Source organism: Echinops telfairi, unplaced genomic scaffold (genome assembly GCF_000313985.2).
Source record: "Echinops telfairi isolate 266 unplaced genomic scaffold, ASM31398v2 ScPeMD7_6;HRSCAF=24_0, whole genome shotgun sequence".
NCBI classification, from domain to species: Eukaryota; Metazoa; Chordata; class Mammalia; order Afrosoricida; family Tenrecidae; genus Echinops; species Echinops telfairi.
This window is the reverse complement of record NW_022103902.1, coordinates 17,425,523-17,453,070: the sequence shown is the minus strand read 5'-3', so window position 1 is coordinate 17,453,070 and position 27,548 is coordinate 17,425,523. Positions and strand designations below refer to the sequence as shown.

The window sequence follows — 27,548 nt, the reverse complement described above, 5'->3', positions numbered from 1 at the left end:
GAAAAAGGGAGGCTCCCCACTGAACAGTTTCCCCTTTTCCTAGTGGGTCTGAGGAATAGAGAGTGGAAGATGTTGATAGGATTCAGGTGTAGCTAATTGTTCAAGAATTGCAATTGCTAGGCATCGAGTATTTTTCTTTTGTTATGTAAATGGGGTTGGTACGTTTTCATTTGTGTGTATGTGAGCTCGATAATGTCAGGTGCAAGTACAGGTGCCAAGTTGACAAGGGACTGTAAAGTTTTGCGCCAACTTGAGTAGCAAGCAGTAAGGCCTCCTCATAAGGTCCAGGTCACAGATTGATGATGTCTTCTTAGGGGGCTGGCTTGTTTCATGTGGACTTGTGGATGCTGTGGAGAACCGGGATGCTCCCTTTTACTTACTCCAGCTGCCCTGTATCCTGCCCTGTACCAAATGGGCTGGGTTTTCTAAAGAAATCAAAGCAGTCACATTCATATATATATATATATAGTTTTCTAAAGAAATCAAAACAGTCATATACATATATAATCAAGAAAGCGCCCACACAGCCCCTCCAGCAGGCCCAGACTAGCTCAAATCTATTGGTTCCATCCTACGTCCTGCCCACCCTGGGAGCTGTGGACAGCCTGTCATGTTACTTGTCTTGGAGCCATGGGATTTGGTCACGGGTCACCAATGTTCTTTCTACTTCCTGCCTTGTCCTCCTGCCTCTTGGCTCATCTTTCCGCTTCTTGGTTGGCCAGTGTGGGCAGTTGTGTGTGTCAGGAAGGTGCTCCCACTTAGCATCTAACCCATGGCCTGAAGCTGTACTCTACCACTCTGGGGTTGCATGGGCCACTTTCTTAAAAGCATTTTCTTTATTAGGCATACATGAATGTCACTGGTTTTTATTTTATAGCCTTACCAAATTACAATAAGTTAAAGTTGACTGTATATATTGGGTTTTATATACAAGAGTAAATCAGAAATCATGGCAGCAGTGACTGTAGACATATCAAAATATAAAGCTGCAATGTTTCCATATTTAGCCCTTCCCTGGAGCATCTTGCCCTTTTTGATTTGCGCCACATCAACGTGCTCATTGGTACCCTTGAGGGGTGCTGAACATGTTCCCTTTTAATACTCTTGGACTTTGAGGAACAAAAGGAAGCCTGAAGGGAGCTGATCAGGAAAGTAGGGTGGATCAGCAATGATTTTTCCAATGAAATTCTCATAGGACAGCCCTGGCTGTCCTTAAGGAATGATCAGATATGCTGTGGTGATGACGAGAAAATGAAAGAAATTAATCCTCCAGTATCTTTGCTTCGCACACACCAGAGAACTCTTTCTCCAGAGTATTCACTGACCCCTTTCTCTTTCTGGGGGAACAATATGGATTGAGATTTTCCAGGAAGAGGGAGAAAGGCATTTTGGAAGGGTTAGAAGGCATGCAGAGAGTGGGTGCGAGTCGGATGAAGAAGAAGTGGCGGGACGTGAATAAGAAGTTCTTAGGATCCGTACTAGACAGGGCTTGTTCAAATCTAGGGAAATCTTAGGTCAGTCATCTAGTACCAATGGAAAACTGGGGAATTTTGATCACTGGGTGAGAAGATTACACTTGAGGTTTGAAAATGTTTTCATAAATTGTGGAAAGTAGATTTTGTTAGACCTTATTAAATGTTGGGCAATTGATGTTGTCTATGAATGGATGGCTTATGAGAAATGAATATGTATGAGGACATGCTTTCACGTTTCTAACTTGTCTTCCAAGTTTTGATATTACAATACCCTTTGAAACCAGGCAAGGACTATAATGGTCTAAGTAGCGTTAAAAAATAAATATTGTATTTTGTCTTAATTTCTTAAGGCAGACAATATGTATTTGTGATTGATAATAAAATATAACAGTGCCCATTATCATTCTGAATCACATTTTATTTATATTTAGCTGTATTGCCTGAAAATATTTACTAGAACTAGGAAGTCTGGGCTTCATTTGCAATGACTTTATTAATCATCACAGCCTTATGAAGAGGTGGATAGGTACAGGAAGACCCTTTATTTCTTACTTTATGGGTTTGTAATGGATTGAATTGTGCCCCATGCCAAATCTGTGAAATCCTAACCCCTGCCTTAAAATTAAAACCTTGTTTTGCAATAGGTTTTTGTAATGTAAATGAGGCCATACCAAAGTAGGCTGGATCTTAAACTTCATCACTTCCGAGTTATCAACAGAAGAGAATATTCCCAGAGACACACACAGAGGATGGGGATGGGGGAACCTAGGTAACACCAAGCAATTCCAGGGCTGCCAACAAGAAGGGCCTCCCCTAAGAGCCCACTCTGAGTTTGGACCTCTATCTTCCTAAATTGCGAGAAAATAAGCCATACCACCCAGTCCTTTAAGTTCATTCATTCTTTGATTTTTGGTTGTTGCTGCAGCATCACTTCCAAACTCAGACTAGGTTATTCTAGGATCAGAATTCTTTTGCTGCGCTGTCAATTGTGTCTAATAAACTAGTATAATTTAAGCATGCTTAATCTACTATCATTCTAATTTGGTTGCAGTTGTCTCAAATAAATTTTAAAAAATATTTCTGTAACTTTTGTTTTTAAAATGCTTTAAATTTTATTTATATTGCAAATCTACCAGCTCTCTTGATCCGAGATGCATAGTTGTTGCTAACTACTGTAGACACTGTATTTTAGGCTCGGTTTTATCCAGGGCTAAGGTATGAAGACGATTTTGAAAGAACCATCAAAAGACTGAATGGGTTTCTAAGTAGAGTGTCACTTGTCTCTGGAACTTGTTCTCAGCCATAAGCAAAACGTGAGATAGATGAGTAAATTGACCTAATGGCAATTCTCCTTTAAATAAAGCAAATGCACATCTGTAATTTTCAGCGAATCGATCGCATTCATCTTTGTTGTTAAGTGCTGTTGGGTCACTTCCGACTTTAGAGGAACGCTGTGCACAACAGAACAACACCTCTCCGGTCTTGTTCCAGCCCCACAATTGTTCTCATACTGGAGCCCGTAGAGATGTCAAGACATCTGCTGCTAGGTCTTCCTCTATTTCACTGCCCCTCCACTTGACCAAGCATGATGTCCTTCTCCAGGGACTGGTCTCTTCTGAAAACACGTCTGAAGGATGACGTCTCCCATCCTTGCTTCTGAAGAGCATTCTAGCTATACTTCGTCTAAGACAGGTTCGTCTGTGCTTTTGGCAAGCGTGTAGTTACCATTGTGTAAAACGAATCATTGATTTTTGGGATCCTTCTCATCATCACTCTCTGAACAATGAAAGGTAACAGTATGCATTGCTTCAGTGTAGATTACACTTGAACTTGAGGAAAACAAAAATAGCATCGTGATAAAAGGCAGTGACATTGGAGCTGTTCAGGTTTCTGGTTTCCATTCTTCTTGTCTCCACAATCCCTTCCCATGGAAGCAGCAGTCAAGCAATGAGAACAATCCTTTTGGCAAATCTGCTGCAGAAACCTCTCTGATGCATAGTAAAGGTGACACACGGAGGATATTTTAATCACACATGAAAGCAAGACAATGTAAAGCGAGTGCCACAGGAAAAGATATCATTTTTGATGAAGAGAGTGAACTATGCAGTGGATTGCCAGAATGAACTAATCGGTGTTAGCGTGCTCCTCGGAAGGGTGAATGGCACAATTTCATCTCACTTTAGACACATCACATGGCGGTACTCGCTGTGCTTGGTAAAGTAGAGTCAGGACAAAACAGGCAGATTCTCAATGAGATCAATTGGGCCAGTAGATACACAATGAACAAAAGCATAGCTATGAGTGTGATGTTTCTTTGGGACCAAGCAGCATTTTATTCTGTAAAACATTAGGTACCTATGTATGGGAGTCAACTGTCTGCACCCATCCAGAACAAGTTGTCGCTGTGCTGAAGATGCAAAACTGGACCGTGATGATAAGTAAAGTGGAACAATCGGGGAGTTCAAGGTTGATGCTTTTCTTTATACTCAAAAACTGAAAATATTATTGGAAGATGTCTGTGGCCTTTCTATCACCAAAGCTGTGTGCATCCTTATTGAGTTATTTTGCCTAGTCAATTTGCTAAAGAAATAGCACAGTTTGATAAGCCAACTTCTCTTAGGAAAAAGCAAGCCCTCCCTAGCATGTGGCATACTTTAGAGCCATCATTCAGGAGAAACCCTGTAGAGCTGAGTTCCTAAATATGGGATTACTCTCATTTTTCTGGAGACTGGTTGAGTCATTAGCTAAGTCATGAAGGTAGAGGATGGAAAATCCTTTGCATTTCTCACTCTGTCTCGGGGAGATGGAATGATGGCAGAGGCAGGACATGAAGTCAAAAGCCAAAGAATTTTATGATTATGTATATGGTGGTTGTAAATATCTGCATATATCGAGGGACGATTCTTTTTCAGTTTAACATCTTTATTTTATTTGAGTGTATTTTAAATTCAAATGCTATTTTTAAATATAAAGGATAAGATAATATGTATTGATAACATCTGAAAAAAAGCAATCACTAATATCTATCTTTATAAATTTGCTTCATTTTTCATGAAGAATTTATTTTGTAGAAATGAACCATACCAGAGAACCTTCTTTAATGAAGGTACTGTTTAAGCCCTTCAAAATGTGCAAGTGATAAAAACCATGGAAGAGAATTAGGTGACAGGATTGTAGTCCTTGGTTTTCTGATATGTTTATAACTTTAGATAAGTTATGTTGTTTGTGTGTGGGTTCATAATGTATTTTGTATTTTTTTAGACCTTTACTTTACTTTAATCATTTTTTATGATTAAATTTGATTGGACAACTTCTGGATCTCCTACGGGTCATCCCTGACAGAATCTGTGGTTTTAGTTACATTAGAATTTAAACTATAAAAGAGATAAGAACATGATTTCTTCCCCATGAATTTGAATGTACCTGATACATAGACATTGCTTGTTACACATTGTTTGTACAATCTATTAATTGCTATAATAGTGGACTAAGTAGAGACTTCATCAAGACCAAACCCGGCTCGTTGTCTTCAGGTTGATTCCAACTCATGATGCGATAGCTATGCACTCAGCCACTACCTAATGTCAGCAGTCCAAATCCACCTGGCATCTGATGGGAGAAAGATGTGGCAATCTCCTTCTGTCAAGATTACAACCTTAGAAACGCAGTGGGTCAGGGCTTCTCTGTTCTATAGGGTCACCCTAAATGATCGAATCACTAGTCTTTCTAAGTTACACAAGTCTAATTTAGTACAAATGAGGCACAAAGTGCGTGAGCAGGGGCATGTGCTGGTTCAGAAGGAGCCTCAGAAGCCAGGTGCTCTCGAGGCCCTCGCTAGTTCCACCAGATCCGCCTTCTGTTATCTTTTGCACTTTCTTAACTTTCAAGGTCTCACTTACATATTAGAATGCAGATCTCTACTGCAGGTGAATTATAGGACGATTGTGGAGGATAACACACTTTATATTTGTAAAGCACTTAGAAGGTACCCAGTATGGAGTAAGCCTCATAAATATTTGCCATTAGTGAGAAGGTGTGTTGTAAGTTTATAGAATGAGAATAAGCCTAGAGAATGTCTTAGCATTTTTAATTAAAAAATAAATTAAAACAACTTGCATCAAAAATTTATGTCAGAATTCCACTGGGGCAGGAACCAAATGAGCTTGATAAAGAAGATGAAACCCAGCAATTTGTTTAGACAAAAGGTGAAGGATTAGTTTGTTTGGCCTGAGGTTAAGTCTAGGCAAGTATAAAGTCTATAAAGGCATAAGTCTAAAAAGTCATGAAGAAGACATTTAAAAGAAATAAAAATAAGTTATTCATCCTTTTTCCTCCAACTATTTGCTGGACTTACTATGGTTAGAATATATTTCAGTTCTGGCTTCCTCACCATAAAAGGAACCGGTAGCTATTCTCACTTATCTCAAAGCATGTGGCTAGCAGTGGGTGTGCTAAGAGTGTTCTCTGGGCTAATTATAGTGACCAAATGACAAAGAGTTGGGGAGGTTTTTCTTTCACAAAGCGATGACCAGGTTCTGGAAGCTTGGTTCTCAAGACAATTGTTTGCATGTGACTGGGTCTGTGTCCATTCTGAGATTCAAAATCAAAGTCAGCTTTCCATGTCTCTCCATCATGGCCATCCTCATCTTTAACTCCTTAAGACTGGGAATAGAAGGAACTTAATAAGTATTTGTTGTTGATAAGCCTCCCTCCAATCCTGTTGCTGCACTCTTCATATAATCCAGTTTCTCTGATGATTTTCTCAGCTTATCATTTGAACATGTATGGTGGGAGGATACAGCCCTGATACAGAATTTTTCTGATTTTAAGCATGCAGTATTCACTTGTTCTGTTTGCACAACTGCCTCTTTATCTATGTGCAAGTTTGGAATGAGCACAATGAAGTGTTCCGGAATTCCCATTCTTCTCACCTTGATGACATAGTGGTTAATCTCTTGACTGCTGGCAGAAAGGTTGATGGTCTGAACTCACAATTGCTCAGTGGAAGACAGACGTGGCAGTCTACATTCATATTACGGCTTTGAAAACTCCATGGGGTAGCTCAGTTCTGTAATGGGAGTCAAAATGCACTCGATAGAAACTTTTAAAAAATTGGAATACCCATTTTGGCTCTTATAATGTTATTTCTTGAATAACCTTCAAAATGCAGCTCACACATTTCCATCTCCTAGAACCCTTCCCCCTCCCTTCTCTCTAGTTGTATTATGAGCTTCTCCTTTGTAACTTAAAAGCACGTGTGCATAATGCCCTCATAGCCCATAACACAGCACTGTAAATTCTACGGTCACTTTCCATATTAACTTGCTGAGATGCTTGGTGCCAATAGTTAAGCACTTAGCTGCTAACCGAAAAAAAAAAAATGGTGATTCGAACTCATCAGTGGATCTGTGGAAGAAACATCTCATGATCCGCTCATATAAAGATTACAAGTTCAGGAAATGAGGAGGTAGTTCTATTGTTTCATACAGAGCCACGCAAAGCTGGAGTGCTTAGCACGCAGCAACAGCATGCCCTTGCCCAGTCTCCTTTCAGCGATAATCCAAAACACATCTGTTTTCTTTCTGTGACTGGACAATTGATGTCTGAATTATTCCACCTAGGGCATTCATTTGCAGCGAAAACCTCACAGTGCTTGTGTTAAAAGGCAATCCCATACGTCAAGGCTTTTAGATGTTTCCTTAAACTAATTAACTAAGGCTATTTAAATCAATCCATGCAAGTGGAAAGTCAATTATCAAAGCATAACTCGAGTTCACTAGAAACCAAAAGGCCAAATCCTCTGCCATCGAGTTAATTCTAACTCCCAGTCATCCTATGTAGGTTTCCAAGACTGCAAATCTGCCTGGGAGCAGACCGCCTTAGCCTTGGGCAGGCTGCGTATTTTGAGTTACTGTGCTTGCTGTTGCAGTCCAATGGCCAACCCACGGCACCACCAGAACATCTCCTGTAGTGAAAAACAGTTAGCTGTCTTGTGAATGAAGCACCTAGCTACACTTTGAGGATTATAAGAAGAAAACTTGTTTACTTAAACAAACCATCGCCCTTGATTTTTGTGTGTGTTGAAATGGAAAGTGATGACTAAGCTCTGGCCCCTACTGTGGAAAGAGTGTGTAATGCAACAAACTCATGAGGCCAGAAGAGTGTAATTTGCTAATTAAAGCATACTGAATGGCTTTTTTTTTTTTTTTTGCAATCCACTCCATTCATTCAGTTCAACTTTTATAACTCATGTAGTAACTGGGCATGCTAATCACAATTAGATAACTTTATATAGTTAATGCACTTGCATATATATCTGAGTTGCATCTAATACTATAGTTAAAAGACAGTTGCTGTTTCAACAATATATGTATATGTTTGGGGTAAAGGTGTAAATATACAAGGGGTCTGCAGCTACCTCTCAGCTGCCCAATCAGTATATGTATAAGAAATGCTTCCAGTCACTCTGAGAGCCTTTTTAAAAGGGATTTTTATTCAAGAGCTCCATCCAAAAAGAAGTGCATCAACATCACAACAAAGTCTCCTTCTCCAAGATCTTGCCGACTCACAGTACATATTCAGATAAATGGACCATTGAATGCTGTCTGTAATAGCAGCAGCTGCCCCCTCTCAGATAACACGGAGCTGCCCAGCCCCCATAGATCAGAAAATAGGCAATGACTAAGTAGAATTTTTATAGATCTGAAGTCTGCTGAATGCCCATTGAATGCGAGTAAAATGCTCAGGGTTCCATCTCTCAAATGGTTTTTGCAGACCAACAAAAACAGGGAGTGAAAGGGATTATCTCCATCCTCGAATTTTCAACATGGTCAAAGGGGCTGTAAAATCCTTCTGGTGAGCAAGCTAGGTTTAATGGTCGGGAACAAATGCTTCTTTAGTCACAAGCCAAGCCTTGTGGATTTGTTGTAATTTCCTCCTGGGGACAGCAAAGGTAGCACACCCCCTCGACTCCTCCCTGGCCCGGACTGCCAGCCTCCTTCCCAGACCTACAATTCTCCCTTCTCCCCTTGTCTCTCCCTTTCTGTTTGCACAAATATAACTACAGGGCAGGTTTCCTGGAGTCTGCACATTGTGGGCACAGGGCCCATACTGTGATCTGTTCACCACAATTCAGCCCCTAAGTCGACTCTCCAGAGAAGTGAATGTGTACTCGAACTGCTCACTGTAAACATAATTGGTACCTCTAGGAAGGTGGAACAGAACAGGAACAACAGCTTCTTGGGGGCCGAATAGATGATCGTATGCAATCAACTGCTCTGAGCCTGTGCCCCGGCGTAACAGTGGGCCTCCTCTTACAATTAGTCTTTTCGTTGCCTGTGCCTTGTGCCCTATTGAATCTTGTGATTGCTGATACCAGAGAGTAGGTGCTGCGGTCCAAAGTCATTAGTTTGCGATATAGTGACATTCTTTTGAGACATACTGAAGACTATTGTATTAGTCTAGGTACTTTGGAGAAACAAACCCACGGCGACTCACGTATAAGAGAGAGTTTTATGCAAAGAAAAGGTGCATCATGAAAACATCCCAACCCAATGCTGCCCAAGCCCACAAGTCCAACATTAACCCATTAACCCAACACCAGTCCACAAAGTCTTCCACCTCACAAAACAGAGGCAATGATGCCGACTGCAGGAGGAAAGCTGAGTCAGTGAACGGACAAGCATCTCAGCATTAGCAGGGGTCTCCACATGGCTGCTCCAGCACCCAGGGCTGCATCGGGATAGGTCCATGCGGCTTCTCCTTGGGGATGTCTTGTAGGAAGTCAATCTTGCAAGCTGAAGCAGGGAGCTGCTAAAGCAGCTGCATCCTGGTGCAACCATCACAAAGCAAGAGACCCGAGAACTAGAAAGGCGAGGCTTCACCACCCATTTATCCCTCCGCCTTTCAACCAGCACCACCTGTGATTATCGGCCAGGCTGGCACAATTAACTAACTCAACTATTATGTAGTATTAGTGACTTACTTATTCTGAGTCTGGAATAAACTCCTTTTTTTTTTTTTTTTTTAGCAAACCATATGTTAAATTAGTCTGATAGGTGTAAATTTAGTTCTTGAGATTATACGGGATAAATGTTTTGGATGACTTATCATTATCCTCTGAGTATCATTAACTCACCAGGCCGTATGTGTCCGTGAATTCCCCACGGGACTGGAAACTGCCCTGAGCTTGTTACAAAGTCAACATTCACTTCTGGATCACTAGTTTCTGCCCCAAGTAATTCCTTGTCATTGGGCTTGGATATGAGTGCATAGTAATGTCTCTTGTGCTGTAGCAACATGGAAAAAGCATAGAGCCCCAAATGTACTAATCATTACTTAGGGCTGCTTGGGACAGTAATGAGGTGGTGACACTTAAGAAGGAGTACTACTGTTCTGTTGAGGCTCATGAAGAGAGAGGTGGACGGTGAGGACCTTTGCTCAACATGGGTAATGTAATTAATGCTACTAAGTCATACACATAACATGGTTGAAATGGCACATGCTTGTTATATTTCATATTTATGCATGTTGTACAAGCGTAAGGAGCCCTGGTGGCATAGTGGCTACCAGATGGGCTGCTGAATTGCAGGTCAGCAGGAAAAAACTACCAGGAACTCTGTGGCCAGTGAAAGACAGGGCTTCCTACTCCCTTAAAGAGTTACAGTCTAATGTGAAAATGTGCTTTACACAATTGATGTATGTATGGATTGTGATAAGAGTTGTATGAGTCCCTAATAAAATGATTTTTTTAAAAAGGAAAAGGGTTAAAGTCTAGCAAACCCACAGGGGCAGCTCCACCCTGTTCCATCTGCTTGCTAGGAGGTGGCATGGACTCTGAAGTGAGTTTGGAGTTTTGGGTGGATGGATGATTGATAGATGATAGATAGATAGATAGATGATAGATAGATAGATAGATAGATAGATAGATAGATAGATAGATAGATAGATAGATAGATAGAGACTCTGGAGTGAGTTTGGGGTAGATAGATGATAGATTAGATAGATAGATAGATAGATAGATAGATAGATAGATAGATAGATAGATAGATAGATGATAGATAGATGATAGATAGAGGCTCTGGAGTGAGTTTGAGTTTTGAGTGGATAGATGATAGATATGTAGATAGATAGATAGATAGATAGATAGATAGATAGATAGATAGATAGATAGATAATAGATAGATGATAGATAGATAGATGATAGATAGATAGGTAGATGATAGATAGATAATAGGTACGTGATAGATGGATAGAAAGAAAGAAAGATAGAAGGAATACATAAAAAAAGAGAGTGACCTGATGGCCCCGTGGGTTCAGACATTTGGTTGTTGAAAACCCTCTGCTGCTGCTGCAGAAAGAGGAGGCACTGTGCTCGCAGAATGATTTGCAGACTCAGAAACTGTATAGGGAAGCTGTGAGTCAGAATGGACTAAATAGGAGTGGGATTTTGCCTTCTTTTTGGTATCATTCTGTAAAAAAATATAGAGAAGATTGAAGGGAAATGTATTTCATCTTTACTCAATGAACTGCTTTGACCTCTTCATTTAAAAACAAAACAAAGACATCACCATGGAGTTGATTCCTGCTCAGCGATCCTATACAGCGTTGAAAAGATTGTAAAGCTTTATAGGAGCAGGGAGCCTCATGACTGGATTGAATTGCCCCCCTTGCCATTAGCCTCCAAAACCTAAACGACAGTGCCACCGGGCTCCTTGAACTCTTCCCTAGTAATCATAACCAGAGACAATGAACAAGTGTCACCTATGGGACATTCCTAGATCTGCAAAGTGTCTGCGTGCTCTGTTGAAAAGGATATTGGCCAATGATTGATTGTAGTGAACAACAAAAGCAATGGATCAAACCCATACCTCTTCTTGTTCCTTGGGTTTGTGACTAGGACGCAGGGAGACCAAAACCAGAGCATTATTTCAAATGAATAGACTCATCGCCACCCCATCACTCCCTCCCTGCCTTTAAGTCAATTCCGATGCCTAGGGTCCTGTAGGATGGGGTCGGATTGCCTCTGTGGGTTTCTTCAATGGTAACTTATTACAGGCATAGAAAGCCTGGTCTTTCTCCCTTAGGGCAGCAGGTGGTTTAGAACTGCTGACCTTTGGGTTAGCAGCCTGATGTGTAACCATTACACCACCAGGGCTCCTATAACAACCCTACAGTTTTGTAAAAACTAACACAAAAACAAAATACAAGAAATAGTACATTGAGAAAGAAAAATGCAAATGAGGGCCACTAAACCATGGAATGATATTTGGCAGTTTCTTTCTTCCTTTCTTTTCTCCCTCCCTCCTTCTCACTTCTCCTCCTCCCTTCCTTCATTTTTTACACGGTTTATTACTTTTAAAAAGGGATCCACAGCAAAACTTATCCAAATTCAACAATTTTCATATGTACACTAGTTTACATAGATTACTTTTTCAAGTTGTACACCCATTCTTACTGTTTTTTCCAAAATTATTCCACAACTTTGTGGAGTAAACTCACTACCCACAAAGCTTCGCAAGTAACTTTTTGAACTGTTGTGGACAATCTGATTCTATGTAGCTGATTTTTTAAAAAAGAGCACAATGCTCAAAGTCATCATTTAAAACTTATTAAGCTAACCTGTTGTCTGGGTTAAAGAAGACTCCGGGAGATAGTTTTGACTTAAAGTTGAAGGTTTAAAGACTATCTCAGGGCAATTATTTTGGGGGTCACCCAGCCTTAATGGCTCAATGAAGTCTAAATTTAAGGAGAATTTGAAAATCTTCTCCAAATGTTTCAGTGTTTAAAAGGCTTAAAAAACTAGAATTAAATGAAGCTACAAAATAACTTGTAAGAGATGGATGAGGGCGCTTCAAAAAGCTATGGAAAAATTTTTATAAAGTACTAGAATTTCCCCCACAGATTTTTTGAGGTCGTGTGTGTGTCCATATGAGTGTGTCTATAAAGACATGTCATCAACATATATTAGTGCATGTGGATATGGACCTTTCTTTCTTCATTTCAAAGTAAGTGAAAGAAATAGAAAAGCGAAATCCAGATTTTAAAAAGGAAAGAAAAAACATTCTCCCTACTTTCCCTTTTCCATCTGGGTCAAGGAGATCTTAAGGGTTGAAAAATAATGACATTGAAAACATATGGCACCAGGGAGAATATGTGATTAGTCAGCTTAGTTATCTTTGTCAGATGAAATATGCTCCAATGCCTGCCGATAAAAACCCTTGAGCTGATGTGGACTTTTTTGAAATGTCAATAGTAAGCTTAGGAACAGGAAAACTGGCCCCCAAATTTGTTTAAACCATGTCCTATAATGGGGCCTGCTACTAATTTTTGAAAAAAATTCTGAACATAAGTAATTTAACTTTGAGAAAAATAAATAGTGATCCCTATGAGTCAAGACAGGTGTTTTAGTCCAGGTAAACTAGGGGAAAAAATCCACAGAAACTCATATATATGAGAGAGAGGTTTATATAAAGGGTAAGTGTACATTAAGAAAGAATCCCAACCTAGTGCTGTCCAAGTCCATAAGTCCAACATTAGCCCATATGTCCCACACCAATCCACAAAGTCCTCCTCAATCTCACAAAACACACACAATGATGCCAACTGCAGGAGGAAAGCCGAATCAGTGAGCGTGTAAGCATCTTAGTGCTGGTAGGGGTCTCCACACGGATGCTCCAGCACCCAGGGCTGCATTGGGGTAGGTCCATGTGGCTTCTCAGGGATGTTTCCCAGGAAGTGAGCCTTGCAAGCTGAAGCAGGGAACTGGCTAAGGCTGCTGAACACTGGTACAACCATCAGAAAGCAGGAGACCTGAGAACTAGAAAGGCGAGGCTCACCGAGCCATTTATCTCTCCACCCTTCAATTAATGCCACATGTGTTTATCTGCCATGTTAGCACAGTAAACCTTAACTATCTCAACAGGGTCACAAAAATGTGTTATGGCTTATTGAACCCACATATTTTTGTTACCATTTGATAGGTCTGCCAGTTTGAAAAATTGAGTATGTGTAGTATGGTTTAATTTCAGGAAGATATTGGAGAGTATATGCCACAATCCCATTAATGACTACTTATGGGAAAAATGGATAGAATTTTGATAATGTTAAATTCACTTGGAAGGGACATCTTTCTCTTTTAAAATGATGCTATTGTGATCTGGGTTCAAATTTACAGAGCAATTTCCATTCAACAATTTATACACATTTGGTTTTGAGACATTGATTGCAATTCCCACAACAGAGTATCCCTCATCCAACTTCTTCCCTTGTGTCCCCTTTGCATTCCTCTTCTTTCCTATCCTGATCTTTATCCCCAGGCAAATACTGGTCTTTTTTTCTTAAATAGTTGATTATTCTAATAAGTGTGTTCCTATGGAGTGTGTTACTGTTCAACGGTCGCCCTCCGTATTGTTTGGCTAAAAGTTGAGTCACTGAATTAAGTTCAGTTTCAGGCTGCAAGGCTGTCTAACGACTGTACACTCTGGAGTTCCCTCAGTCTCTACCAGATCCATAAGTCTTGTCTTTTTATGATTTTGAGTAGGCAAGTGCTCTAAAGGTATGCTTTAAGGTTGAATACTTCAGTCAGTAGAGTATACGCATGCATGAAACACAGAGCGTGGGTATATAACAGGCATGAGACTATAATAAACTGAGTTACAGAGCTAAATGTTGAAAGGTTTTCAAAGGTGAAATAATAAAACACTCCAAAAATCAGACTATTAGAAAGGAGACAAGTGAGTTCAGCATGTCGGAAGGACCCACAGTGCTGCTATAGTTGAGTTTGACTTAAAAGTCTAAGGTTGGGGTGTTTGGACCTATGAGCAGTATCTCTAGAGAAAGATGCAGCAATTTGTTTCTGTCGAGATTTACTATTTTGGAAATCATATGGGGCAGGGTGTTTGTGTTTTGTTTTCCCAGTACTATCGGGTTACTATGTGTTAGAACTGACCCAATAGCCATGTATTTTTTGTTTTTGCTTTAATAAATGTTAGCATGCAGGTATGTGTAAAAATGTTGGCTGTTGAGTTGAAAATAATCCCAACTCAAGTCAGTAAGATCACATAGTTATATCAAAAATAAATGGGACATTATGCTGCATTAGAATAAAGAAGGGTTATGAGACTTCATGACCTATTCTCTGGTGTGCGTAATAAAAGTTAACTGATCTGCCATCTGACCACCTTTTAGGTAATAACCCTCATAGGACTTTATTCTTCTGTGAAATATATGCTATCATGTTTACACCTCCTGTATTGTTAGTATTATCACTCATCTGTACAGCACTTACTTACCTTTCAAATTGATTTGCTGGTATTTGAAATAGGAAGATAAATAAGCCTTTTTCCTATGTCTTCAAGATTTATTCAGTCAAAAAGAAAAAACCAATATTATTAAGTCACAGTGGACTAGTTGTCAATTAAAGTCTCTATAGCCTTGTCTTCTTAAACAGTATTAGCCAGGCCTTACCTATCTTGCTGTAAATCATTCAGTTCCAAAGCCACTGAAAAAGGCGAGCTTTATGGTCTGGTGATATTGACGTCCCTTGCAATCTGTCAATTGAAAATTAATCTTAGTGTTTTAGGTAACATCAAATTATTCTGACTCGTTGTCACCCTGTGTAAAAAACAAAATACTGCCTGATCCTGTGATAATCTCATAATAGCTTTCTGTTTGAGCCCATTGTTGTCCTGAGGGGCTTTCTCTTTCCCCTGATCCTTTGTTTTCTCTAGCATGATCTCCTTCCCCAGGGACCCATCTCTCCTGATAATATTCTCGAAGTACGTGTCATGAAGTCCCACCGTCTTCACCTCTAAGGAGAATACTAGCTGTACTTCTTTAACGATATGTATTTTTGTTCTTCTGGAAGTCCACTTTACTTTCAGTACTCTTCACCAGAATCATAATTCAAATGCATCAGGTCCTGTACACTCTTCAGTGTCCACTGTAGAGCGTCCGCAGGCATAAGATGTGTGGAAAATGCCATCGCTTTGATCACGCACACCTTAGTCCTCAAAAGGACATCTTTCTCGTTCGCCCTGTAAAGTGGTCTTGTGCACCACATTTGTCAAATGTGAATTTGATTTCTTAGCTGCTGCTTCAATGAGTGGTGATCGTGAATCCACGTGAAATGAAATCTTTCACAACCGCAGCCTTTTCTCCATTTGGCAGGATGCTATCTACTGGTCCAAGCTATTGGTTGTGAGGATATGTATTTTCGTTTCACTGAGTTGCAAACCATACTGAAGGTTACAGTCTTTGATTTCCATCAGCAATTACTTCAAGTTCCCCTTGCTTTCAGCAAGCAAGGTTGCGTTATTTGCATACTGGAGGTTGTTAACCAAACTTCTTCTTATCCTTATGCCACATTTGTCATCGTGTGGTACAGCTTCTCAAGTCATTTGATCAGCATACAGATTGAATGAGTAGCATGAAAGGATCCAACCCTGGAATGTACGTTTCTTTATTTTAAACCAGAAAATATCACCTGATTCTTTCTGTACGACTAGCTCTTTTTTCTATGTACAGGTTCCACATGGGCACAATTAAAGTGATCTGAAATTCCCACTCTTCACAATGTTATTCATAATGTGTTATGATCCACAGTTGCATACCTTTACATAGTCAATGAAATACAGGTAAACATCTTTTGGTTATTCTCTGCTTTCCACAAGCATCCATCTGACAAGAGCTGTAACCACATTTCTCCTCTGTCCTTTTTTGAATCAGTGTGAATTTCTGGGTATTCCATGTCAGTCTAAGCTAGAGCTTATTTTTAATTATCTTCAGAAAAAAACTTATTTTCATGTGATAGCAATGACATTGTTTTATAATTTGTGCATTCTGTGGTATCACCTTTCTTTGGCATGGGCATAAACATGGAAGTCTTCCAGTTGGTTGCTAGGTAGCTGTCTTCCAAATTTCTTGGCACAGATTAATGAGTGTCCTCAGTATTTCAACAGATTGATGAAGCATTTTAATTGGGACTTTGTCAGTTTCTGGAATCTAATGATTTATTGTTGTTGTTGTTGTTGTTGTTATTGTTGTTGTTATTGTTAGAAGCCTCTAAGTTGGTTCCAACTAATAGCCACCTTAGGCACAACAGCTATGAATCGGTGTGTTTGGTTTGGTTTATGTACAACAGAACGAAACAAGCCCCAGTTTGCACATTCTCATCAGTATTCTTAAGGGGGAGCCCATTGTTTTACCCATAATGTCAGTCCATCTTGTTGAAAATCTTCCCCTTTTTTGCTGCCCTTCTGATTTACCAAGCATGATGTCCTTTTTCAGGGATTGGACTCTTTTGAGAACATGCCCAAAGTATAGGAGAGGAGGTCTCCCTCGCTTTACTTCTCAGGAGCAATGCTAACCATCCATCTTCCCAGGCAGGTTGGTTTGTTCTTTAGTAGTCCATGTTACCAACAATATGCTTCTCCAGCACCATCATCAAACACGGATCCTTCTTCAGTCTTCCTCAGCCAATGTCCTACTTTCAGGTACGTGTGAGGTGATGGCTGGGATCAAGTGCGCTTTAGTCCTCAAAGTGACACCCTTCCTTTCAACACTGTGAAGGGGTCTCCTCCAGCAGATTTACCTAAAGCCATGTGCCATTTGAGCTCTTCGCTGGCTGGTTCGATGACTGGCTGCTTCCAAGCCAGATGAAACCCGTGCCATTTTCAATCTTTTCTCCATTTGTTATGTTACCTATTGGTCCACTTGTGAGGAGTTTATGGTTCTCTTTATTTATTTATTGTAATCCACACTGAAGGCTGAAATCCTTCAATTTCATCAGTAAGAGCTCCCAGTCCTCCCCATTTTAGTCAGCAAGATGTGGCAGTGGACTTCGATAAAGATCATCCAGTCTTGTAAACCCACTCAGAAAGTCAACCCTATCTATAGGATGTCTGCAAGTGGAACCCATTTCTATGGCTATGGACTTTTTCTTGGTGGAAGAGAATATAGTGGGCTAAAAAATGCATCCAGAAACTGTTTTCCTATTTAATGTTTCAACAACAAAGAAATATTTTGCTAAAGCCTTTGTAGAATTTTTTAATTCTAATTTTAAAGGACTATTGGCATATGGCTTTTTAAAAATAAGAATTGGATTGTTTTACCTGGAAAAAATTAAATGAAAACAAGAAAGCAAACAAAGTATTAATAAATAAAACCAATCTCACTGTCATCAAATTGATGCCAACTCCAAGCTACCTGCTAGGGCAGGGTAGAACTGCCCCTGTTGATTTCTGAAGCTGTAGCTCTTTACAGAGATACAAGAAAGCTATCCTCAAATACTTGAAGATTGTCCATATAAAGAAAAATATTTTTATTTATTATGTAAAAACCTTTCAGCAATATATTGACCTGAGCAAATATGTCCTCACTCCACTAAAAATGGAGAAAACCATCAGCTCTTATATTAACAAGGTAAAAAGTAATAAGGAACCGGATCAAAAAGAGAAGTGGGAATATTTATGAGAAAATCAGGAGGGCACTCAAAGCCTGATTATAACTTGAGCTGATATACAGCTCAGAGATGCCTGTGGGGTTAAACTTTGGGGGCAATGTAAAGCAGGACACAGAATATACAACATCTGGCTGTGAAAAGGGGTCCCAAAGTTTGTTACGTAGCCTGGTCTCAGGATGGGAAAAGGGAAACATATACACATTTCCTTTAAGAAATTGAATCTCAATTTTCACCACATTGAATGATGTACCCAAAGAAAGGAGAATTAATTATAATAATATGTAAAAGTATGAATATTTTAAATAAGATGATAAAAGAAAGGTCAGAAAAAAATAATTCAATGAAAGAACATTAGACACAAAGATGTTTATTTAAAGGAAACATATTATGATTTTGTGAAATAAAAAATATAGCCACCACAATAAAAACTCACTGCATATGCAAAACTATAAATTATAAACAACTGAAGATAGATTTCATGGACAGGAACTTGTGTTTGGGAAAAGATCCAAAATGTAGTATAGCAAAGTAGATGATACATATGATGTACTCATCCACAACCATAAGAATAGATTGAAAATTCCAAGGTAGGGCTTATAGGAGTCTAAATAATAGAAAAACACAGGGAAAAAAGTCAAGGACATAATAGGCAGAACGTCTTAAGATCTAAATAAAATGCAATTTTCAAGCAAGAGAAATAAAACTAAATTTGTACCAAGTCACATTGTAATGAAAGTAATGGAAATTTAAAAGAAAAAGGGAAAAAATTTATCTTAAAAGCAACAAAAAAAGTAAGAGAAAGAGAAGAAAGTGACAGAAGCATCAATTCAATTGAAGCAAACTTCTCCCATCACAACGCAGCCAGAAGACCCTAGAACACTGCCTTCAATGTGAGGAAAGAGAATAACCACTTATCCAGAATTCGATACCCAGTTTGGAGAAGGGAGTTTTAAAGGACTATTTTCCAGACAACTATAGAGTAAATGGTGCTCTTATTTGCTCTCCAATGATAAAGTAATTACTAAAGGATACATTTAATATTTAAATTGACTTAAGGAAGTTGAAATGCAAATGGAAAATCGAAATACTTGAGAAAATCATGAGCTTAAAACATGCAGACTGTATAGGTCCAAGTAATAATTTTAACATATCGATGAATTTAAAGATGTTCAAAAATGAAATGGAAGTAAACACTAGTGTTTAGTAGGAAAGTCCAAGGAAATTAGGGATTCTTAATGTATTGTTTTGGGATCAGATATTATTCCTAATTTTACAAGCTAAATGTATAACTTACTACATAGGAATGCTGTTATAAAGATATAAATAGAACATATGACATTCAGACAACTGAAGAAGTGTGAGAAGGCAGTAGACATGAGAAAGGTAAAGAAAAATGTATAAGCTAGTCAAAAAAAGGAAGTGAGACAATATAAATTGCATTAACAACACGAGGCATACATTATAACAGATACATAAGTCATCACAGCATATAGTCCAGCTTATCTCTGGAAATTAGGGCTCTCTGGTATTTACAGGTGTATGAGTATAGACTGAATGCTCACTTTGTAAGAATATGGGGGGGGGCAAATACCTCAATTGAGAGGTTGCCTTTTAAGTTAATTAGTGTTATGATTCTAAAAAGCATTTCTTTTAGGCTACATATGTTGAATATGCTTGGGAAACAGTTTTCACTCATCCAACACATGCTAACATAATTTGGCGTAGGACAATATAAAATACATCTCTAGCCACTGTCCAGAATATCTTTTAAATGTATGCATCAAATGAAATTGACTCCTGCAGTCCTTAGTATTTGTCTTAAAACAAGCAAAAAGAGAATGCAGTCGATAGAAAACAAGGTTCCTGTCCTTGGATTGATTGCCTCCGCATCAGGACTCTATAGGACAGGGCAGAGCTGCTCTTGTGAGTGGCCAGGCTGGGACTCTTTACAGCAGTACAAAGCCCTGCCTTTCTCCTGCAGCGCGGCTGGTGGCTTTGAATATCCAACTTTGGGATCCACTGTGCCACCAGAGCACCTGCGAGTATTTAAACCCCAAAGAATCAATGCTTCCCAACCAATTCCTTTGCTATCATAGGAACCAAACACAATCTGTTGCCACCAGGCCCGTTCCGATGCCTAGTGGTTCTATAGCACAGAACAGAACTGTTTCCAAGGCTGTGAATCTTTATGGGAGCAGACGTTTCTGCTAGTGTAGCAGTGAGTGGATTCAAACCTCCATCCTTTCCATTGGCAGCCAAGTGCTTGATTGTGGCATCACCAGGACTCTTGCTACCATAATGGAGAAAGTGATTTGTCTCTCTGTGGGAACCCAGGTTGCGTTAGTGGATGATGTTATAGTGCACTTCTGAAATTACCTACTTCAAGACAAGAAACTCCTTCTCCAGCTGTTGTGAACATTGGTGGCCTATGACTCTCAATGGGATCCTTTTCCAGGAATGGCTCTTGAATCAAGAGAGTCACCTTAGCCAAATCACACCATTTCCCTGAGGACGGTTCACACCCAGTGGCTAAGGGGGCGATAAGGAATATAAAAGTTTCTTTGCTTAAAGGGTGCTCAACTCTGAAAGGACATTTTAGCTCCACCACTTTTGCTTGAGAGTCTCCGTCTCAGAGTTTGTTTTCTGAGAAATCTGGCACAAAATATGGGGTGACCCTGTAGGTTTTCATTGCTCATCTTATGACCATGAACGTAGGCTGAACTTCATGACATTGTAAGCCAAATTCCAGGCAAAATGGCTGTATTGAGATCGCCATTCCAGAGTCTTAAAACATTGGTTTATTTTTCTAGCACGTTTTGTCATTTAATTTGGGGTTTCAGAGAGAAAGTAATAATGGGTTAAACTAAGGAAAACCAAATTGGTCAGTTCAGATTCATGGTAGCCTTATCTGTTTCAGATCAGACACGAGCCTTGTGGGTTTTCAATGGCTGTGACTTTCAGAAAGATCACCAGGTCTTTCATCTGACGCACCTCTGGGTGCTCTTAAACTATCAGCATATCAGTTAATGGCCAAGTAGTAATGGCCAAGTGGTAACTGTACCACCAGGTACTCTTCTCAGTAAGAATAGGAAAGTGTAATGGCAATGGAGGCAAGGAGAAGAAGGTGAAACCGAAGACGGAGGATGAACTACTTTTCTCAGCTCTAATGATATTTCCACCACTGTTTTTATTGCGTACTTTCTGAAGCATCCTGCCTTCCAGGGGACACCTTTCTTTTTTTGATGCTGTCCTGTGACCTGCTCTTTAATATGCTTCCAAATAGAGAGATAGACTGCAGCTCGGTGAGATACAGTAACGAGAGCCTTGTTTTCCACCTGGGCATCTAGATGCGTGCCACAGCTCTGCCACTTATTATATGAAAATATATGGAGCTTAAAATAAACTACAAAGAAAGTTTTAGTCATCTTGTCAGTTCATGTAGATGAGACAATTTATATAAAAATCTGTCTAATTTAAGCAAACAGCTCCAACCTGCTTCTCATAGTCTAGAGGTAGTTATAGTGTTAAAGCCATTCTGATTAGCCTCCCAGGCCCTCACCAAGCAACACTCATTTATTCCCTTAAACATTGAGTCAATCCTATCTCCAGGGCAGCATAATTTTATATATAGTTATGTATATGTATATTCAGTGGGACAATGAAATCGCTCTTCAAAGGCTATACATGTGTGGAGGGAAACTGCTATCATGTCAGCTTTTTGGAAAGGGTGGTAAATAAATCCAGAAATCTCAATAAGGCAACTAAAATGTTCACTCCACTTTGAGTTAAACATCTTCCCTCTTCTGTAATTTCACTTTCTTCAAATTATGACCATTTCATCTAGTGAGTTCTACATACTCATTTATCTTCATTAATCAGAATAAGCCCTTGAGTAGCTCTTCCAACTGGATCAAATTTATGCATGTTAATTTTGCATTGCCTTAAAATCTCAGTGCTGTTATGTTGTGTTGCAATCATCTGAGTCCGGACTTGTATTTTTCACCTTCCTAGGATCAGCTGAGATGTCGTGATGTGTTTCTAGCATCTCCATAGCTTCGGAGGTATCACTGAAAGTTACCTGTTCGATGTTTCCCTACCTCTCTGAAATGATATCCCGGTCCATTCATCATACGATTAACCCTCCACTACAGTCACTTGGCTGTGTGATCTCATCATGTTTAAATAACTGTGATAAGGAAAAGAAATCCAGCTAATTGTTTGATTTACTGTTTTAAAACAACTATGTGATTGTTCATTCACCTGGTAAAATATGGCCCCTCTACAGAATCAATCTTAAAACATTGATTTTTAGAAACACTGTCACCTGGTGGTAAATTAGAAATATTGCATCTGTTTTTTCTTGCAGTTTCTTACTTTGCTTCCAGTGTCCAGGTCCATGAGAGAAATGGCCTGACCGCACATTATTTAAGGGACATATCTTGATTTGCCAAGTGGAGTTCCGAGAGAGGATCACAAACCCCTTCCATCCTGCTTAGGCACTAAAAGTACCAAATCACGTTTGGGTGGTCTCTATCAGTTCCCCCCTTGGTCTTCCATCAAATGCATGTATCATTTGCAGGCATTTTAAAGAGGCCTGGTAACATTTTGCACTGATAATTTTATACTCTCAGGGGTTAGGTTGTGAAAAGTAGGGCATGTTCCTACAGGAGCCGCAAGCAAGAGACTGTAAGCCAATCGAAAGCTCTCGAGTCACAGCCAGCCTGACAGAATGCAGTGTGCTCTCTCCTGCTGCATCTTTCCCAGTCCCCAAATATAGGAACAATGAGAAGCATTAGAGGTCTAAGAATAGGTCCCATATGTGCTGCAATTTTTTGGCTTGAGTATGTCTTTGAGGGAGAAAAAATAAAGGCATGTAGTTTGATAGGGAATGACTTCATACTGCTGTGTAGGAGATTCTGCACCACATATCTGGCCATTAGATGATGGCTCCCTGGATCTCTGAAGATAGAGCACAATCAAACATTCCGATCACTGTGGCTGTATTGCGGGTGAAGAGACAGCTAAGCTTTCTGCAGACAGACTGTAGTCTTTCATGTTGCGAGGCTTGATTGTGGCAGGTAAAATGGGCGTGGGCTACTTTTGTGATATGGCTTTCCTGGGACCCCAGGTGGACTTCAGAGCCTCAGTCATTTGGTCAGAGAAGATTCATGTTTAATGCGTGAACCCAAGATTTGGTGTCTGTAAAAGTTTCTGATCAAAAGGCATTTAAATGTTAATGTTCATTCTTTCAAAAATGTATCACTGATGGCAGCTCCTTGTCAGACCTAGCACCGGCATGGTAGTTTTATGAGCATTTTGTGAGCCCTTGTGTGAGCATTTAGGGGGTGTAAATGATGATCCTGTGACCCTCTTTGAGGCTTCAGGCCTAAAGAAGATCAGCAAGTCACTAGGTCCTTCAGCAGCAGAGGCCGTATGAACAGCCTCCTGGAGGAGACAGGGGTCTCGGATGTTTAAAAGCCCACCAGATAATAGAGTACATCTGTATTACACATAGACATGCACACTTGGGTTGCAACTCCATGCAAAGAAAACAAAGCTCTCCACAACTGCACCAGCAGACAACCTCATGGTCAACACAGAGAATGTTGAGGTTCTCAAGGATTTGATTTCACTTGGATCGGTAATCAGCATCCAAGGAAGCAGCGAGGAAACAATCTGATGGCACAAGTCCTCCCTAATATGATAAAGAGCAAAGAGGTCCCTTTGACGATTAAGGTGCTGCGGACACATGCCATGGTCTTTTCAATCACCTCCTACCCATGTGAACACTGGACCATGAGAAAGGCTAAAGAAGTATTGATGCATTTGAATGATGGTATTGTTGAAGAATATTGAAAGGGCCATAGCCTACCAGAAGAAGAACAACAACAAAAATCGGACTTGGAAGCAATTCAGCCAGGGAGCTCTTTCGAGGGAAGATGGTCAGGCTTCATCTCACCTACTTTGGACATGTAATTAGGAATGACAAGTCCTTGGAAAAGTACATTATGCTTCATAAAATAGAGGGACAGTGCAAAAGAGGAAGACTCTCAGTGAGATGAATTAATGGGGGCTGCAAAAATGGGCTCACATATAATAAGTATGGGGGTGGCCCAGGACCAGGCAGTGTTCTGCTCTGTTGTGCATGGTGTCACTGTGAATTAGAGGCAAATTGGTGTCGCCTACCAACAGCACATATATACAAATAGATGTACAAGGAGAGGACTTTAACAGTTAATGGATATGTTCTATTTTCTTTTCATTCCATTTGTCATTCACTTTCTGAAGTTCTCTTGTATAATCGATATGTATGTTTCTATTTAATCATATGTCGATATCTCTCACTGTCATCGAGTGGAGGTCGACTCATAGCAACCCTATACAGTGGTTCTCAACCTTCCTAATGCTGTGACCCTTTAATACAGTTCCTGATGTTGTGGTGACCCCCCACCATAAAATTATTTTCATTGCTACTTCCTAACTGTAATTTTGCTACTGTTATGAATCAGGTGATTCCTGTGAAAGGGTCATTGGACCCCCCCACCCCATAGGGGTCACGACCCACAGGTTGAAAACTGCTGCTATAGGACAGGGTTGAACTTGCTCCTGTGAGTTTCTGAGGGTATAACTGTTTATGGCAATGGAAAGCCCCCTTTTTCTGCTGGGGAGCAGGTGGTGATTTTGAACTATTGACTTTGAAGATAGCAGGCCAATGTGAAACCACTAGGTCACCAGGGTTTGTTATGCAAATATATAACATACATATTATATTATATAATGCTTAAAGCATATATTTTGTTGATCTTGCAAACATCTGCATCACTGTGATTATATTCAGAATAGTCCCCAATATATTCTCATTTAAAATAACTCAACAAGAGTATTAAACAAAGTGCTGTGGACGCTACCTGCTTATGATCTCCTAACCTTAACACAAGCCAAAATGAGAGAAAAGACATTTGAACAGTTTATACTGCATCTTCCAAAGATATTGCAAAAAGAATGAAGTATAAATTCTTTTTGGAAATACAAGAAACTAATAATATTTCTGTAAATTTAAAAAAAATTACTTTGATTGTATTATCATCTCTGTGAGTCATCCCTGCTCAGTGCTGTGTCTGCTGAGGCACATAGACTTGATCCACACGATCATTCTGATCATTGCTTCCAGTGTCCAAGTAGACATTGTGTTGGCATAGACGCTCTCCAAGAACCTTCCCTAAGAGAGACACTGTCCTCACTGCTAAGAGAGACACTGTCCTCACTTGCATCTTTTAGACTAGAGGCCAATTGGATCCATTTTTTTTTTTTTGAAATTTCTAAAAGTCGATTACTTTTTGCCTACTTATAAATATTTTATTGCTCCTATTTCCCTACTAGGTTTAAAACCAAAGGTTGATGCCAAGTGTTATTTCTTTGAATGACTAAGAAAGAAGTGCTAAGGAAATTGATCATATTTCATTGAACTTGGTATTCCTGATATTCCGGTCAATGACTGGGAGAGAAGAGAAGCCGAGTGTGGTCTGCTGACTGCCGGAAATGCTAGTAATCTTCAGCTGGTGGGACATGACTTATTTTCCAACCTTGTTGGAATTACCGGATTCTTTAGAGTCTTGCTACCCAAATCACACTGCATGGATTTTCCTGAGTTTGGTAGAAATGTGTAACCTCAGGTCTGACTCCTGACCTACTGCATTGCTGCCTTCACTTGAACAAGGTCCCTAGGTGACTCCTGCACATTAGCGCGTGAGACGCTGTGCTCCTCCAGATGTCCAATTCTTTCATTAGCATCACCGAGCTTTGTTTGACTAAGTCCTTTCATGAATGAAATATTTCTCGGTTTTATGTTGATGCCCAAGTGTTTAATTCTTAATGGAAAAAGAGCAGAGATCTCTGTATATTTATTTTCTCTGCCATATTCATAGCAAACCCCATCCCCATCCTGTGGCCAGATCTTATTTTTTTTAAGGACATAATTATCAGGGATAACATCAACCTGATCTTCTCTAAAACAAAGCGCAATGTCTTCTCTATAGAATGTAAACATTTCATATTTAAAATTCAAGGTATTTTCTTCTCCCAATTACAACTCTTGTGCAGCTCTATTGCCAATTTCAGAGGAAATTAGCTGAGCCAGCCCTGAAGAAAAATCCATTTAAACCTTTTAGTATTTTTTTTCCTAGTGTGGAAGTCTATATTTGACTTTGGTAAATATGTAAGAAAAACTAGTAAACTAAGTAGTTATTATGTCATTAGCCAAATTTTTATAGTTGTAATGAATTTTAAAATCAGTTTCATTCCCAATAAAATGCATATTACTTATTAAAAGTCAAATGTCCGCAGTATATTTTAATTAATTAATTGAACCACCTATAAATGGGTTTAGTGTGTTAGAAGGCAGGTCCACCTAGAATATTTTAATGTGATCTTATTTAGAATAAAGACTTTTGCCTATATACAAGTTGTCCCTGCGTGACAGTGAAGTTTCATCATAAATTGGTTTTGTAAAATAAAACAGTTTAAATTTTAACTTCTCATTATTATTAGTTTCTATTTTCAATACTTTTGTAGATCAGATCTTTGTCTTTGGAGCATAAAAGTGATACACAAAGTAATAAATGTAATCTGATGTAACTCAAATATGAGGGGGCTTTAACAAGTTCTCTGGAAAATTCTCTCTTCAACTTTCTAGAAAGGTTTGGAAGTGCCTCTTCCGTTGTAAATTGGAGACTACCTGTAACATAGACTCTCAAAATGAAGTCATCCAGAATTACGGTGAGCTCCGAATCCAATGACAAATATCCTTATAAAAGTGAGGAAAAGATGAGAGGTGCTTATGGAGGAAGGCCCTGGCTAATAGAGACCGCGATTGGACGGCTATGTCCAAAAAGCCAAGTAACACCAAGTTTCCAGGGAACACCAGAAGCTGCAAGATGCAAGAAAGGACCTTCCCGAGAACCTCCAGAGAGAGCACCGGCCTGATGATATCTTGATATCTAGAATTGTAAAAGAAAACACTTCTATAGCTTTAAGACATGAAGCCTGTTGCCATCTGTTACTTGGCAGGACTAAAAATAATTGAATGCGACGGATTAAATACATCTATTGTCTAGGAGCTATGGACTGGATGAGTCACCTGACATCCTAACTCTTTTGCCTTATATACCACCTGATCCCGTTGAGGCAAGTATAAAGGGGCATACATCTACACAGCCAGCAAGACACTTGCAAACACGTGGACACAGGTGGAGAAAGCAAGATAAAGTGGGCAAGAAGAAATGCTGATACATTAAGTGGGAAATTATCAGAAAAAAAAGAGATGTAAAGTAAGGTTTAAAGCAACTTTTGCTACTTTAAGGGCAGAGGTTTCAAAAAACAAACAAACATAAAAACTAGAGATCTAGAATAGATGCGTTTATAATTTTTGATTCGTGATATTCTGAACACACAAATACAATAATAGATATTCTTTACCCTCTTTTCAACAATTACAGTTTAACTCTTGTGTGTGTACACCATGTGTATGTATATTCCCTTTTAGGAACTTACGTACTGCATCCTTTCACAGCCAGCGTGTGAGCGGGGCAGTCATCACTGGCTTGCGAGGATGC

The 27,548-nt window shown here is 39.5% G+C and overlaps 1 protein-coding gene across 2 annotated transcripts in view; it reads left to right on the top strand.

Annotated features, from left to right (window-relative positions):
• LOC101652203 (limbic system associated membrane protein) overlaps positions 1-27,548 on the top strand; it is a 757,030-nt gene that overhangs the window by 309,677 nt on the left and 419,805 nt on the right. The window lies entirely within an intron of this gene.